General features: G+C 37.3%; 3 non-coding genes across 3 annotated transcripts; all 3 read right to left on the bottom strand.

Annotated features, from left to right (window-relative positions):
* Positions 1–10,267: 10,267 nt before the first annotated feature.
* On the bottom strand, positions 10,268–10,349 carry trnas-gcu (transfer RNA serine (anticodon GCU)). Its single transcript has one exon. It is a non-coding gene; the product is annotated as a tRNA-Ser (tRNA).
* A 1,185-nt stretch (positions 10,350–11,534) lies between these two features.
* trnas-gcu (transfer RNA serine (anticodon GCU)) lies at positions 11,535–11,616 on the bottom strand. The gene has a single exon. It is a non-coding gene; the product is annotated as a tRNA-Ser (tRNA).
* Positions 11,617–14,279: 2,663 nt separating this feature from the next.
* On the bottom strand, positions 14,280–14,362 carry trnas-gcu (transfer RNA serine (anticodon GCU)). The gene has a single exon. It is a non-coding gene; the product is annotated as a tRNA-Ser (tRNA).
* Positions 14,363–18,094: the final 3,732 nt, after the last annotated feature.

Here is an 18,094-nt window from a genome sequence, read left to right on the forward strand (position 1 = left end):
ACACCAACAGCTTAAGACAGCTCTTTAAAACAGGCGCAGCACCAGGGAACGAGCGCAGCTCAGCTGGCGTCGACACAGCACCGACAGAGAAACAATGCCCTTGAAGGCGAGAAAAAATAATGGCAGCGAAGCTGCGACACGGGGAAGTCTATCAGCTGCCAAATGAAGCACTTCGAAAAGCTTACAGCACCTGGTATTCCCAGGCGGTCTCCCATCCAAGTACTAACCAGGCCCGACCCTGCTTTACTTCCGAGTTCAGATGAGATCGGGCATTTCTTTTTTTTTTTTTTTTTTTTTTTTTTTATTCAAAAATATTCACATTACATTAACATTTAAATACTTCAAGAAATTTCACAAAACAAATACATTAAAATAAACATTCTTCATAAAGTAACATCCTCTTTGGGCATTTTCCACTTTAAACCACTTAAAACATTATACACTTCATCATTAAACACATCATAAAAGCTTGGTAACATGTCTTCTCCTTTAAAATACCAGTACAGCCTTTCTATGTATCTTTCCATTTTTCGTTTTAGTACATTCTACACATTTAAAACAACTTTTTCCTGTTTTGCTACATTTCTTCTTTCCCACACACATTTTTTAATCATCATTATGAGAAGATTTACAAACTTTTTGTTTTTGTTTTCCATATTCCATCCGAACATCACAAGAGTATTCCATTCCAATTGTTCTTCATCCCAATCTTTCAATAAATCTTTTAGCATTTTTTGGCATTTCATGTAAAAACATTCTAATTCTTTACAGTATAAAAACAGGTGTAAAATTCCTTCATCTTCTTGAAAACAAACCTTACATGTTGCATTTTGTTCTATATGTATCTTTGTTAAAATGCACTCAGTAAAAATTGCCTTGTGTCTTATAAAATATTCAAAACATTCCAATCTTGTTTCTATTATTTTTCCTCTCATGTTTTTCCATATATTTTCCTTTTTCACACTATTCAATCTTTGTACCCAAAAGTTATTTGCTATTGGTTCTTGAAATACACTATCTCTAAAATACACATAAAAGTCTTTCAGTAAACAATCTTTAAAATCACAAAGCTTTCCTTTTAAATAGACATGTATGACTTTTTCATTCCCACATTCTTCCATATTTTCTATTCTTGTAATCCATTCTTTTGGTATGGCACCTTTGACCGTTTCAAGTTTATTTTCTATTTCCTTTACACTGTATTCCTCTTTAGCTTCTTCCATTAAGTCTACTATATATTGCTTAGTTAAAAATCCCTTTTTGAATTCATAAAGAACATCCCTTATTCTTAAAATCCCCACATCCATCCATTTTTTAAAAAATAGTTCCTTCCCTTCTTTTAAAATACTTTTATTTAAAAACAAAGGTTGATTTAACAAGTTTTCTCTTCCCTTTACTTGGTAAAATACTCCGTCTAAAAATTTCCCCCATGCACTTAAAATTTCTTGATAAAACCCTGGTAACTTTTCCGTCATCCAGTTTTTAGTTTTTAACCAAAGAATGTCTTCTCCTAAGTTAAAATTGCCAACTTTGTTTAAAAAATATTTCATAACCTTTTTCCATTCTGTTGAGTTCTCCTCTTGTAAAAGCTTTTTAACTATTTTGACTCTAAGACAATTCTTCCTTTGTTTAATATCCATCAATCCTATCCCTCCTTCTTCTGTTGCTCCTATTATTGTATTGTACGCAATTCTTGGGGGTTTCCCCTCCCATAAAAAATCTTGAACACACTTTTTCAATCTCCCTTCTATCCAACATGGCATTTCTGTTACATATAATTTATACCATAGCTTTGATGTCATTAAAACATTTAATATTAAGGCTTTCCCCTTTAAACAAAGTTCTCTCATCCTCCAAAAATTTAATCTTGATTCTATTCCTCTTATTAGATCATCCCACATCTTTTCTGTTGCTTTTCTTTCATTTTTACCAATTAAAATTCCTAAAATTTTCAGCTCTTCTACTTCTCTAAATTGAAAACAATCTGTTAAAATATCTGCTTTACCAAACCTCATATATTCTGTTTTATTTTCATTTATTTTGCTTCCTGTTCCCTTACAAAACTCCTGTACTTTTTTCATGGCTTCTTTTACACTCTTTTTCTCCTTCACTATTATTGTTGTATCATCAGCATACTGGTATATTTTTCCTTCATCCTCCTCTTCTTCTATTTTTATTCCTTTAATTTTAGTTTCTTGTTTTATTGCTAACCCTAAAGGTTCTGCGACTAGGGAATATAATAGCGCTGAAAGGGGACATCCTTGTCTAATCGATCTTGTAATTTTAAAACAATCTGTTAAAAAACCATTACATTTTACTTTTGTAAAAGCCCCTTTATATAAAATTTTAATCCAATTAATAAAATTCTCTCCAAATCCAAATGTTTTGAGTACATCAAATAAGTAAGTATGTTCTACTCTGTCAAAAGCCTTTTCAAAATCTACGCTAATTAAAAAACCATTCATCTTCTTTTCTTGTAAATAATCTATTGTGCTTTTAATACTCATTGTTACATCTGCTATATCTCTCCCTTTTATTGCATATGCTTGGTTTGATTTAATTAATTTAGGCATTACTTCCTTTAATCTATTCGCTAAAACTTTTGCTAAAATCTTTAAATCTGTATTTAACATTGTTATTGGTCTATAATTTTGTAATTCAGTTTTTGCTCCTTTTCTTTTATATATTAACTTCATTAATCCCATCCCCATTCTTTCATTCATCTCTTTACATTTAAAAGTTTCTTTAAAAACTTCTTTAAGTATTCCTTTTAAAATATCTTTAAAAACAATATAAAATTCATTTCCTATTCCATCTATACCTGGACTTTTCTTTTTATTTAGTTGTTTTATTGCAATTTCAATCTCTTCTTCTTCTATTTCTCTGTCACATTCTTTGTTGTCATCTTTCTCTAGTTTTACTTTTATATAATTTAGAATCTTCCTTTCTTTTTCTTCATCAATACCTTTTGCTTCAAAAAGATCTTCATAAAAATGTTTGATTTCTTCTAGTATTTCTATGTTTCCTTTCGCAATTTTTCCATTTCTCCCTTTAATTTCCTTTAGTATTCCTGCTTTACCTCTTTGCGTCTCTAAATCAAAAAAGAATTTCGTGCATTTTTCCCCTTCTACTGTGTATTTAGATCTGCTCCTCAACATTGCCCCCTTATATTTGTCTTCTTCTAAATCTCTTAATTTTTGCTCTATTTCTTTGATTTTTTCAATGTCTTTATTTTCTTTGTTTAATTCTTTTTCTAAGGATCTTTTAACTTCTTTTTCTGTATACTTTTTATATCTTTGTAGTACTGCACAATATTTGATTGTGTATTTTCTTATTTGATATTTTGTGTTTTCCCACCATATCCTTTTATCTTCATCATACATTCTATTTTCTTTTTCTTTCTCTATTATTTCTTTGACTTTTTGAACATAATCTTGATTCTTTAAAATAGTTGTGTTTAAAATCCAAGTCCCTGGTCCTTTTTGTATGTTTTCTATATTCACTTTAAAATGCAAGAGCTTATGATCACTAAAACTGTTCTCTTCATACTGTATGTTTTCTATAAAATTTTCAATATTTCTAGTACATAAAATAAAATCTATTCTCGTTTGACATATAAAATTCCCCACTATTTGTCTCCTTGAAAACTCTCTTTTTACTCTATTCCTTTCCCTCCATATATCTACTAAACTATTTTCCTTTATTAACTCATTTAGTTCCTTTCTTTCTATATCCGATTTAAAAACCATTCCATCAGCCATATCTTGTTTTCTAAAAACAGTATTAAAATCTCCCATCATTATTATTTCTTTAAAACCTTTTAATACTTTATTTAAAACCTCAAAAAATTCTTTTTTGTCTTTATCTTCTGTTGGTGCATGTATATTTGCTATTATTAATTCATGTCCTTCATAGTTCACCTCTATTACTAAACATTTTCCATAATTATCCCTATACACAATTCTTTTAAAGTTTAAAACATCTTTCCTTATTAAAAAAGCAACACCTCTTCCAGATTTACCATCACCATTATTATATATAATATCCCCTTGCCACAACTTTTTAAAATCGTCCATTGCATGTTCTTTCCAGTTTGTTTCCTGTAAACCTATCACTTCCTTGTGTTTACATTTCTCTCTTATTTTCTCAAATTTATCTTTTCCCATCAGTCCCCTTGCATTAAAAGACACACAGTTTAAAACCATTAAAATAAATAAAAATGAAATTAAAAACCTACACATCCTCATTGTCCTTCATCTCCTTCCAACGCTCTCAACCAACAACTTCTTCCGTTAAAAGAGGCAAAGATTAAAAGCATTTTAAAATAGATAAAATATTTTAAAAATATCATTTTTCTTCATCTTCTTCCAGTCCCCTTAACACTTCATACCTATTTACATATTTAGCTCTGTTCTTTGTTAAAACTTTTTTCTTTGCCATGTCCAAGTTTGGTTTTACCTTAAAAGTTCTTCTTCTTAAAAATCCTCTTTCCACTTTGTTCTTATCCACATTTTCCATCCTTGTTTCTTCATCATTTGCCATTCCTTCAGCTTGACCAGTCTTTCTTAGTTCCTCTTTTTCCATCGTGCTTAAAAAAGTTTTAAAACTGTCCGATATTTCCATTTGTGACCACTGTCCATCTTGTCCTGATAACTGTACTTCTTTCTCTTCATTTTCGTTTTCTCCTTCCTTTTTTTCATTGTTATTCATTTCCTCCTCCATTGTCCTTTCTATTGCTTCATTATCTTCTTCCCTTTTGTTGTTTTCTTCATGCACCTGCCGGTCCTGATCTTCTCCTCCTCCTTCCTCTCCTTCCATCCAGCATTCACACTTGTTTAAAAAATTTTTACATTCCGGGCACCTGACAGTGATACAGTCTCTTGCAAAATGCCCCCTTTCCTCGCATTTGTAGCACTTGAATTCTGGACAGTCTTTCAGCATGTGCTCCGGGCTCATGCACAGCCTACAGGTCTTCACCTGATGGCTGTGCATCACCCTGAAGTACTGCGTTCCTTCTGCTGTCTCCATTTTTGTGCTATATGGCAAGGATTCCACCTCTTTAGGGAACCTCACTTTAAGGAACCTTGTTCCGTCTTCTATGTCGGTACCCGGATAAAACCTTCGTTTAATTTTAGATATGGGACAAACTCCCCAAGTATCTAATTTCTCCAGAATTTCCTTATCTTCAAGATAGACCGGCAGGTGCATGAAGGAAACAACAAAATCCCTATTATGAAGCTTTTTAATTTCACAGTTCACCCCATTTATCATCAGTTTGTCAGTCAATTGTTCACATAATTCCTCTGTTTCCATTGTTAGTTCGTACTCCTTCCCTTGTCTTGGTCTTAAAGCCAGAATTTTTCCATGTCCACATTTTTCAATCACCGCTTTAATAATATCTTCTGCTCTCACTTCCTGTACATCTTCCACATTAATGATAACTGTTGCCTCCTTTAAATACTTTCTTCCACCTACTTGGCTTTTCCGTTGTCCAGCTCGTTGTCCATTTTCCAGTCCGTTGTCTTTAACCATTCTTGTCTCGTCATCCAGTCCTGTTTCATATTCCTTTCGTGTCTCTGCATCCAGTCCAGGGTCGTTTGCCATCAATCCGTCCTTTGTTTGCTCCATAGCAAAAAAACACACGCAAAAAACCACCCTCCAGCCAGCAAAATGCTGCTGTCAGGTGGTTAAAAAACAAAAATCAAAAACAAAAAAAACTATATCAGTCCACAAAAAGTGTAAAACACAAAAAAATAAACAGAAAAAATGGAGGAGAGCCTTCCTCTCCTGACTGCTGCCAGTCACTTCCTTGTTGCACTCTAGCTCCCTCTAGCGTGCTCAGGGTGGTGTGGCCGTAAGCAAGAGAGTCTGTCAAGAGTTGGCTATTTAAAACAGGCGCAGCACCAGGGACCGAGCGCAGCTCAGCTGGCATCGACACAGCACCGACAGAAACAATGCCCTTGAAGGTGAGAAAAAATAATGGCAGCGAAGCTGTGACACGGGGAAGTCTATCAGCTGCCAAATGAAGGACTTCGAAAAGCTTACAGCACCTGGTATTCCCAGGCGGTCTCCCATCCAAGTGTAACAAGTGTACTATATTTATTTATTATTTGACCAGACAATAAAACCAGAAGTTTACAAGGTAAGTACAAGGAGGTGGGGGTGAAACTGAGCAATAACCAAAGACAAACTGAATTTTTTAAATACAAAAATAGTTTTACTTTAGATTGTATGAATTTTTTCCTTTTCGTATTTGTCTTAGTAAACAATACTTACATCAGTAACATAACTATTTATACACAACCCCAGGGTGCACCCACTTTACAATTATTTTAAATCAAACACAAATCACAATAAATGAATTCAAGTTAAAACAAAAGAAACCATAAAATAACACAAATAAATCAGTGTCGTTGTTCACTCTAAAATTGGTGAAATCAGTTCAATTCAGATAAAGTTCTGTTTTTTCCCCGTCAAGAAAATCACGGGGAAAAAAAAACCTGGCCTGATCACAGACCAGAATTTATAAATAAGTTTAATATGTTCAAAATTATTTCAAAAACATACAAAATATACAACACGTAGAACAAATAAAACACATCCACACACATGTATACCATAAAATGAGCTAATATAATGGAATACCTGTCAAACTCACGATGTCTATATCACTCTATGGTCTTCTCACACACACGCGATTGCAAAATGGCATCAGCGCACAGTAAACGCAATGCAACATGCAGTCTGACTTCAACACACTCTTAAATACACTAACACTTTTGCAGGTACAACTTGATTTAGTACAACTACAATCACTTTTAAACTGTTTGGGAATCTTAAAGGGCCATGAAACCCCCTCGTTTCAGCAGGGTGTTTTCACACCTCTTCTTTGGAAAAAGTCAGAAAAGTGGGGGTGTCCAGCTCTGTTTAGGGGGGAGTGTCGGAGAAACTAAAGTGGGAGGGTGTGGGAGTGTCTATTTGGGCACACGCGAGTTTCAGTCAAAATACACAGGAGAAAGGGATGGTGTTTAACCTAACCTACATGGACATCTGTAGTCGAATTATTTGCCAAATTATTAAATGTTGGACTTTAACTGCAGTTTGGCTCTTTCATTCAGGGAATTCATTCATGCCCCTCGCGACAAATGAGATATTTGATTCGAAGATCTGCTCTAAGCGTGTATTTTTCATGCAATGTTTGATACCGCACGGCGAATGACAGAAAAAAAACTCAGCATTTCCCGGAAACTTAGATGCACACAGCAGGTAGCGTCCGAAAGCCGCGTGTGTTATTCCGGTCACAAAATGCGGTGCTAACATGTTTGCACTCAATGCAATAGTTAACTTATTTGATACGAACAAACTGAATATACAAAGAGCACTGGTCGCTCACTTACCAAATCTGTAGAGACAGGACAATCACCAGCAACTAGAGCCGCGTCTTTATGAAGAGAAGACTACATCCGGAATCCGGATTTCAGCTTTTGCAGATGAGAACAGCTCTCAGGTAAACAATAATCCCCCTTAGACACGTAAATTATTGTTGTCGAGCGTCGCGTACACTGTAATCCACACGTGATCCAGATGAGCTCTCACAGAGAGAAAATGAAAATGAAACTTAACAGCAGCAAACTGTAAAAGCAACACTTCACGCTTGTTTTGCCAACACAACGTGGCGTCTCTGTGGTGTAAAGACGGTGACACTAATGAATATTAATGAAGTTGCACAATAGAGCGCGCTGATTGGTTTGAACCAAGCCTTACTCATGCATTAATGCATCACACTGTAAGACGTAATAAGGCACACTCTGGCACAGACGTCCAGTCTGCACGCTGGAATACAACGCTATTATGTCATGACCGTGACGCAGCTTCAAAAATTTGTTTCAAACAGGAAGTACGAATTTGCTTGAAATAACGCAAAAACAACCAATTTACACTTTTTAGTGAAATATAGGTGTCCTAATAGTGTTCTTAGCAGTGTGGGACACATATATGACTGTCAACAGCTCAAAAAATGTGTTTTGGTGTTTCATGACCCTTTAACATACTGTATTTTAATCTTTTTGTTCAAGTTTGCTCCTCTATTATTCTGCCAACCGGTCTCGTCTCTGCTCTCTCTCTGTGGCAAGCTGGAAGGGGCGGAGCTAACAACCCGCTCTTACGATTGGTTGTTACTTTACCTCAAACTACATTTGTATACATGAATTTTATTTTGTTTATCATATTTATAAAGACTTGTAGATATAATGATAATATGATTATACTTTAACTATTTCACTAGGGTTACATATGTTTCTGCAACTATTGTCGGTAAGATGACTTTCAGTTTTGCCATATGAACGACAGAGCATAAGAACGACAAGAATGGGATTCGATGGACTCGGCCACCTCGTTATGTATGTACTCACTTTCCGGATATGGGCTGGACTATAGGATTTCTGTATGTATTTGCTGCTATTTTCGGTAAAGATGATTTTAAATTTTGCAACAACATCCTTCAAAACGACAAGAGCGTGCGAGTAAAACACCTTCCACAGAAGCACCAGGCTCTTTCAAATGCCAAAGCATTTGAACAACAAGGATGGGATTTGATGGACTCTTCCACCTCGTCATGTATGTACTCACTTTCATGATGGGGGCTGGACTATGACATATGTTTGTATTTGCAGCTATTTCCGATAAAGTTGACATAAAATTTTGCAACAACATCCTTTAAAAAGCTAAAATAATGAGAATAAACGAAATTTTACAGAAACACCATGATCTCTCGAATGCCGAATCAAATGAGCGACGAGGATGGGTTTCAAACCCACTCATGCAGTGCATAATGGACTAGCAGTCCATCATGTTAACCACACGGCCAACACGTCATGTATTTTCTTTTTTCTCTAGTGGAGGCCGGACTTTGGCACATAATTGTATATGTATGTTTCAGCAACTATTTTCGGTAAGATGACTTTCAGTTTTGCCGTATGAACGAAAGATCAAATGAACGACAAAAATGGGATTCGATGGATTCGGCCACCCCGTCATGTATGTTCCCCTTTCCTCTTGGGGGCTGGACTATAGCATTTCTGTATGTATTTGCTGCTATTTTCGGTAAAGATGATGTTAAATTTTGCAACAACATCCTTCAAAACGATAAGAGCGTGCGAGTAAAACACATTCCACGGACGCACTGGCCTCTTTCAAACGCCAGAGCATTTGAACGACAAGGATGGGATTCGATGGACTCTTCCACCTCGTCATGTATCTACTCACTTTCATGATGGGGGCTGGACTATGGCATATGTTTGTAATTGCAGCTATTTTCGATAAAGTTGACATAAAATTTTCAACAACATCCTTCAAAACGCTAAAAGAGTGAGAGAACTTCTACAGAAACACCATGATCTCTCAAATACCAGAACATTTGAGTGACGAGGATGGGATTCGACGCCGCGCGTGCAGAACACAATGGATAAGCAGTCCCTCGCCTTAACCACTCGGCCACCTCGTCACAAATTTTTTTTTTCTCTGGTAGAGGCTTGACTGTGGCACATATGTGTATATGCATGGTTCTGCAACTATTTTCGGTAAGATGACTTTCAATTTTGCCGTATGATCGACAGAGCAAATAAACGACAAAAATGGGATTCGATGGACTCGGCCACCCGGTCATGTATGTACTCACTTTCCTGTTGGGGGCTGTACTACGGCATTTCTGTATATATTGGCTGCTATTTTCGGTAAAGATGACGTTAAATTTTGCAACAACATCCTTCAAAACGATAAGAGCGTGCGAGTAAAACACCTTCCACGGAAGCACCGGCCTCTTTCAAACGCCAGAGCATTTGAACGACAAGGATGGGATTCGATGGACCCTTCCACCTCGTCATGTATGTATTCACTTTCATGATAGGGGCTGGAATATGACATTTCTGTATGTATTTGCTGCTATTTTCGGTAAAGATGAAGTTAAATTTTGCAACAACATCCTTCAAAACGATCAGAGCGTGCGAGTAAAACACCTTCCACGGAAGCACCGGCCTCTTTCAAACGCCAGAGCATTTGAACGACAAGGATGGGATTCGATGGACTTTTCCACCTCATCATGTATGTACTCACTTTCATGATGGGGGCTGGACTATGGCATATGTTTGTATTTGCAGTTATTTTCGATAAGGTTGACATACAATTTTGCAACAACATCCTTCAAAACGATAAAAGAGTGAGAGAACTTCTACACAAACATCATGATCTCTCGAATGCCATAACATATGAGCGACGAGGATGGGATTCGAACCCACGCATGCAGAGCACAATGGATTAGCAGTCCATCGCCTTAACCACTCGGCCACCTCGTCACGTCCTTTCCTTCATGTCTGGTGGAGCCTGGACTGTGGCACATATTTGTTAATGTATGTTTCTGCAACTATTTTCGTTAAGATGACTTTCAGTTTTGCCGTATGAACGAGAGAGCAAATGAACGACAAAAATGGGATTCGATGGACTCAGCCACCCCGTCATGTATGTACTCACTTGCCTGTTGGGGGCTGGACTACGGCATTTCAGTATGTATTTGCTGCTATTTTCGGTAAAGATGACGTTAAATTTTGCAACAACATCCTTCAAAACGATAAGAGCGTGCGAGTAAAACACCTTCCACAGAAGCACCGGCCTCTTTCAACGCCAGAGCATTTGACAACAAGGATGGGATTCGATGGACTCTTCCACCTCGTCATGTATGTACTCACTTTCATGATGGGGGCTGGACTATGGCATATATGTTTGTATTTTCAGTTATTTTCGATAAAGATGACATCAAATATTGCAACAACATCCTTTAAAACGCTAAAATAATGAGAATAAACGAAATTCTACAGAAACACCATGATCTCTCGAATGCAGAATCAAATGAGCGACGAGGAGGGGTTTCAAACCCACTCATGCAGTGCATAATGGACTTGCAGTCCATCGCATTAACCACAAGGCCAACACGTCATGTTTTTTCCATTTTCTCTAGTGGAGGCCGGACTTTGGCACATGATTGTATATGTATGTTTCAGCAACTATTTTCGGTAAGAAGACTTTCAGTTTTGCCGTATGAACGAAAGATCAAATGAACGACAAAAATGGGATTCGATGGACTCGGCCACCCCGTCATGTATGTACTCACTTGCCTGTTGGGGGCTGGACTACGGCATTTCTGTATGTATTTGCTGCTATTTTCGGTAAAGATGACGTTATATTTTGCAACAACATCCTTCAAAACGATAAGAGCGTGCGAGTAAAACACCTTCCATAGAAGCACCGGCCTCTTTCAAACGCCAGAGCATTTGAACGACAAGGATGGGATTCGATGGACTCGGCCACCCCGTCATGTATGTACTCTCTTTCATGATGGGGGCTGGACTATGGCATATGTTTGTAATTGCAGCTATTTTCGATAAAGTTGACATAAAATTTTGCAACATCATCCTTCGAAACGCTAAAACAGTGAAAGAACTTATGAGAAACACCATGATCTCTCAAATACCAGAACATATGAGCGACGAGGATGGGATTCAAACCCACGCGTGCAGAGCACAATGGATTAGCAGTCCATCGCCTTAACCACTCGGCCACCTCGTCACATATTTTTCTTTTTCTCTGGTAGAGGCTGGACTGTGGCACATATATGTATATGTATGGTTCTGCAACTATTTTCGGTAAGATGACTTTCAATTTTGCCGTATGATCGACAGAGCAAATGAACGACAAAAATGGGATTCGATGGACTCGGCCACCCCGTCATGTATGTACTCACTTTCCTGTTGGGGGCTGGACTACGGCATTTCTGTATATATTGGCTGCTATTTTCGGTAAAGATGACGTTAAATTTTGCAACAACATCCTTCAAAACAATAAGAGCGTGCGAGTAAAACACCTTCCACGGAAGCACCAACCTCTTTCAAACGCCAGAGCATTCGAACGACAAGGATGGGATTCGATGGACCCTTCCACCTCGTCATGTATGTATTCACTTTCATGATGGGGGCTGGAATATGACATTTCTGTATGTATTTGCTGCTATTTTTGGTAAAGATGAAGTTAAATTTTGCAACAACATCCTTCAAAATGATCAGAGCGTGCGAGTAAAACACCTTCCACGGAAGCACCGGCCTCTTTCAAACGCCAGAGCATTTGAACGACAAGGATGGGATTCGATGGACTTTTCCACCTCATCATGTATGAACTCACTTTCATGATGGGGGCTGGACTATGGCATATGTTTGTATTTGCAGTTATTTTCGATAAGGTTGACATAAATTTTTGCAACAACATCCTTCAAAACGATAAAAGAGTGAGAGAACTTCTACAAAAACATCATGTTCTCTCGAATGCCAGAACATATGAGCGAAGAGGATGGGATTCGAACCCACGCATGCAGAGCACAATGGATTAGCAGTCCATCGCCTTAACCACTCGGCCACCTCGTCACGTCCTTTCCTTCTTCTCTGGTGGAGGCTGGACTGTGGCACATATTTGTTAATGTATGTTTCTGCAACTATTTTCGGTCAGATGACTTTCAATTTTGCCGTATGATCCACAGAGCAAATGAACGACAAAAATGGGATTCGATGGACTCGGCCACCCCGTCATGTATGTACTCACTTTCCTGTTGGGGGCTGGACTACGGCATTTCTGTATATATTGGCTGCTATTTTCGGTAAAGATGACGTTAAATTTTGCAACAACATCCTTCAAAACAATAAGAGCGTGCGAGTAAAACACCTTGCACGGAAGCACCAACCTCTTTCAAACGCCAGAGCATTCGAACGACAAGGATGGGATTCGATGGACCCTTCCACCTCGTCATGTATGTATTCACTTTCATGATGGGGGCTGGAATATGACATTTCTGTATGTATTTGCTGCTATTTTTGGTAAAGATGAAGTTAAATTTTGCAACAACATCCTTCAAAATAATCAAGGCGTGCGAGTAAAACACCTTCCACGGAAGCACCGGCCTCTTTCAAACGCCAGAGCATTTGAACGACAAGGATGGGATTCGATGGACTTTTCCACCTCATCATGTATGTACTCACTTTCATGATGGGGGCTGGACTATGGCATATGTTTGTATTTGCAGTTATTTTCGATAAGGTTGACATAAATTTTTGCAACAACATCCTTCAAAACGATAAAAGAGTGAGAGAACTTCTACAAAAACATCATGTTCTCTCGAATGCCAGAACATATGAGCGAAGAGGATGGGATTCGAACCCACGCATGCAGAGCACAATGGATTAGCAGTCCATCGCCTTAACCACTCGGCCACCTCGTCACGTCCTTTCCTTCTTCTCTGGTGGAGGCTGGACTGTGGCACATATTTGTTAATGTATGTTTCTGCAACTATTTTCGGTCAGATGACTTTCAGTTTTGCCGTATGATCGACAGAGCAAATGAACGACAAAAATGGGATTCGATGGACTCGGCCACCCCGTCATATATGTACTCACTTTCCTGTTGGGGGCTGGACTACGGCATTTCTGTATATATTGGCTGCTATTTTCGGTAAAGATGACATTCAATTTTCAACAACATCCTTCAAAACGATAAGAGCGTGCGAGTAAAACACCTTCCACAGAAGCACCGGCCTCTTTCAAACGCCAGAGCTTTTGAACGACAAGGATGGGATTCGATGGACTCTTCCACCTCGTCATGTATGTACTCACTTTCATGATGGGGGCTGGACTATGGCATATATGTTTGTATTTGCAGCTATTTTCGATAAAGATGACATCAAATGTTGCAACAACAGCCTTTAAAACGCTAAAATAATGAGAATAAACGAAATTCTACAGAAACACCATGAACTCTCGAATGCTGAATCAAATGAGCACGAGGATGGGTTTCAAACCCACTCATGCAGTGCATAATGGACTAGCAGTCCATCGCGTTAACCACACAGCCAACACGTCATGTATTTTCCTTTTTCTCTAGTGGAGGCCGGACTTTGGCACATAATTGTATATGTATGTTTCAGCAACTATTTTCGGCAAGATGACTTTCAGTTTTGCCGTATGAATGAAAGATCAAATGAACGACAAAAATGGGATTCGATGGACTCGGCCACCCCGTCATGTATGTACTCTCTTTCATGATGGGGGCTGGACTATGGCATATTTTTGTATTTGCAGCTATTTTCGATAAAGTTGACATAAAATTTTGCAACAACATCCTTCAAAACGCTAAAAGAGTGAGAACTTCTACAGAAAGACCATGATCTCTTGAATGCCATAACATATGAGTGACGAGGATGGGATTCAAACCCACGCGTGCAGAGCACAATGGATTAGCAGTCCATCCGCCTTAACCACTCGGCCACCTCGTCATGTATTTTCCGACTTCTCTGGTGGAGGCTGGACTGTGGCACATAATTGTAAATATATGTTTCTGCAACTATTTTCGGTAAGATGACTTTCAGTTTTGCTGTATGAACGACAAAAATGGGATTCGATGGACTCGGCCACCCCGTCATGTATGTACTCACTTGCCTGTTGGGGGCTGGATTATGGCCTTTCTGTATGTATTTGCTGCTATTTTCGGTAAAGATGACGTTAAATTTTGCAACAACATCCTTCAAAACGATAAGAGTTGCGAGTAAAACACCTTCCACAGAAGCACCGGCCTCTTTCAAACGCCAGAGCTTTTGAACGACAAGGATGGGATTTGATGGACTCTTCCACCTCGTCATGTATGTACTCACTTTCATGATGGGGGCTGGACAATGGCATATATGTTTGTATTTGCAGCTCATTTTTTATAAAGATGACATTAAATTTTGCAACAACATCCTTCAAACCGCTAAGAGAGTGATAGTAAAACAACTTCTACAGAAACACTATTCTATCAAATGCCAGAACATGTTAGCAAAGAGTATGGGATTCAGACACACGTGTGCAAAGCACAATGGACTAGCAGTCCATCGCCTTAGCTACTCTGCCAACTCGTCTCGTATACACCTTTTTCTCTGGTGGAGGCCGGACTGTGGCACATATTTGTAAATGTATGTTTGTGCAACTATTTTTGGTAAGATGACTTTCAGTTTTGCCATTTGAACGACAAGAATGGGATTCGATGGACTCGGCCACCTCGTCATGTATATACTCCCTTTCCTGATGGGGGCTGGACTATAGCATTTCTGTATGTATTTGCAGCTCTTTTCGGTAAAGATGACATGAATTTTTGCAACAACATTCTTTAAAACGATAAGAGCGTGCGAGTAAAACACCTTTCACAAAAGCACCAGCCTCTTTCAAACGCCAAAGCATTTGAACGACAAGGATGGGATTCGATGGACTTGGCCACTTCGTAATAAAATTTTCCAACAACATCCTTCAAAACGCTAAAAGAGTGAGAGTAAAACAAGTTCCACAGAAGCACCAGTCTCTCTCGAATGCCAGGACATATTAGCGACGAGGATGGGATTTAAAGAGCACAATGGATTAGCAATGCCAGCTGCTGAAGGATTGTCCATCAATATTTCACAAATGTTGAAGATGAGGGCCAATCGGAGCGATTCGGTCCAACATTGTAGCCAATCACGTTGCAGCATCTCAATATTTGCAGCCAATCGCGGACCGTAATTCTCAACATTTTCAACATTTGACCAATCAGAGTCATGGCAATGGTAAAGCAGGGGAAGGAACCGTTCCAAGAATCACCGCTAGGTGTGCAGTCAAACAGGTTAGTCAGATGTCAATCAATTTTCCGAACTAAGCCGAAGGTACACGAAGGAATAACAGGGTCATCTGGAGGCGGGTCAGAGGTCAAAAAAGTTCCTTGACCTTCAGTGATTTTCGACAAACAGCATCATTCGACAGAGCACAGCATCGTTTTGTTTAAAGTTCAGGACTTTTTTTCTGATAGTGATTTCTTAAAAAAGATAAGAAAATCTACATAATTGCACGTATTAATGTTTTAGTGTGTTGTAATTCAAATTTGGATACTTTAATCTAAAACCGTTTAATTTATAGGAGAAAAAATGTCTGAAAAATTCCACAAAGCCATGTCAGACGCTGACTGGATTTCACATCTGAAAAAGTTTGCCAGCACAGGAGTTTGGCCATCAGATGAGGGCAACAGGAACAGGCCAGCTCCTCTGCAAAAAAAGTGGCATGAGATTTATCAAAGGGTGTGTATTTCGTTTACATGATATAATGTTTGTTGAAATTTGCTTAACTTGTTAGGCTTCAGTACATTCAGTACAGTATCTATGTAAAACATGTCATACTTGATTTTAAATAATAATGTGTTTTAAAATGCATGTATTTTGAGATTTACGTCGAATAATTTACTATAGTTTGACCGTTTATGAGATTTTAAAAGGTGGGGGAATGGATTATGAATGTACAATACAGCATGTGGTTTTAAAGCCTGAAATGTTCCTGTCCAGTTCCTCTTTTTTTTTCTTATAGAGGTGAAGTTGGTTTTATATTTGGATATTCAGACATTCTCCTTAATAATATAATTTCAGAAAAAAATTATTTGCAAATTCTAAATAGGAAAATTATATTAGCTGACAATGATTAATGATTATCAAAGTACAGCATTGTTCACAGGGAATTAGATAATTGTTGATATTGTTTTTAAATCATACTTGCATGCTAATTCCGATCGAATATTCAAAGTAATATGGTAAACAATATAGAGACTCCTAAATGAACGAATGTGCGAATATAAAACCAACTTTACCTCTATCTTTTTCTTTTTGTTTTTTGGAGATACAAACTGTACAATTACATATTAGATAAATATTACACACATTCTAGAAACAGTGTTAAATTAATTTACAGAGCTATTTTGTGCTTTATTAAAGGAGTCATTGAGTTAAAATTATTTATTCTATTTTTCATGATTTTTTTCAGATTGAGAAATGCCCATTGCAGTCTCGTGGACAGAGGACCTTGCATTCAAAAAAATTATATGTTGGCTTTAACTTTTTTATGTCAACAGGTTCCACGTAACCGAGTTAAGTTACCTTAAAGAAAGAATATTCATTTGAGTGAACTTAAGCTAGTTACATAAAGGTAAGGTAATGGTGTTTAGTTCAATCAACACAACATTTATAATTAACTTTAATTTATTTACACTGCTAAAAAAATCCTTTAAATTTACTGAAAAATACCGGCAGTGGTTGCCAGGAATTTTCTGTAAAAATACGGAAGATTTATATAACTGTTTTAATTTACAGAAAATAACCATATTTTATCAACTGATACAATGCTTATTTCCCAAAAACCTAGTTTAGCTCACAAAAACGTAGTCATTCAATGCACTAATGTGTTCATGTATGTATAATTAGCAAACAGATTTTCCCTGTATTTGAACTACACAGTAACTTTTAAACAAAAGAAGATGCAGCACAACATCAGCTATCCTTAGTTTATATTGGACTTGCACACAGATGCTACTATCCTCCACAACGGTGCACAATAATAGTTCAATTTATTCTATTTCACTTGTTGGTTTCTAAATTTATTCAACATTTTATTTAATTTGTTAATTTTTGTATTTTTTTGTTAATATTTCACATTTAATTTTTTAGATTTTTTATTCCATGTTCATTACTGTTTTGTTGACCATTGTTAAATAAATATTGCATTTATAAATGACTGGTCCTTGACTTTTAAGTCCACTTTGTGTCGGTTTCTGTTTGTATTTAACATTTTATTTACATTGTTTATTTATATTGTTAATACTGTATTATTAATAACTAATTTATTATTTTTACATTTTCTACTCTATATTCATTACTGTTCTGTTGACAATTGTTAGATAAATAATGCATTTATAAATAACTGACTACTCCCTGACTTTTAATTCTATACACTGTAGCTCTATGACATTTCTATAGATCATTTGTACATTAAAATACAGAACAATAATAACCATAAGCATAAGAGAGTGTGTGTGTGCGTGCGTGCACGTGCATGTGTTTGTGAGAGAGAGCTTATGTGCATGTGTGTGTGTGCGACATATGCGTGCGTGCCTGTGTGTGAGTGTGTATGCATGTGTGAAAGAGAGAGCGCGTGTGTGTGTGAAAGAGAGAGAGCATGTGTGT

Source organism: Danio rerio, chromosome 4, assembly GCF_052040795.2.
Source record: "Danio rerio strain M-AB ecotype USA chromosome 4, GRCz13ab, whole genome shotgun sequence".
In the NCBI taxonomy this organism is placed as follows: Eukaryota; Metazoa; Chordata; class Actinopteri; order Cypriniformes; family Danionidae; genus Danio; species Danio rerio.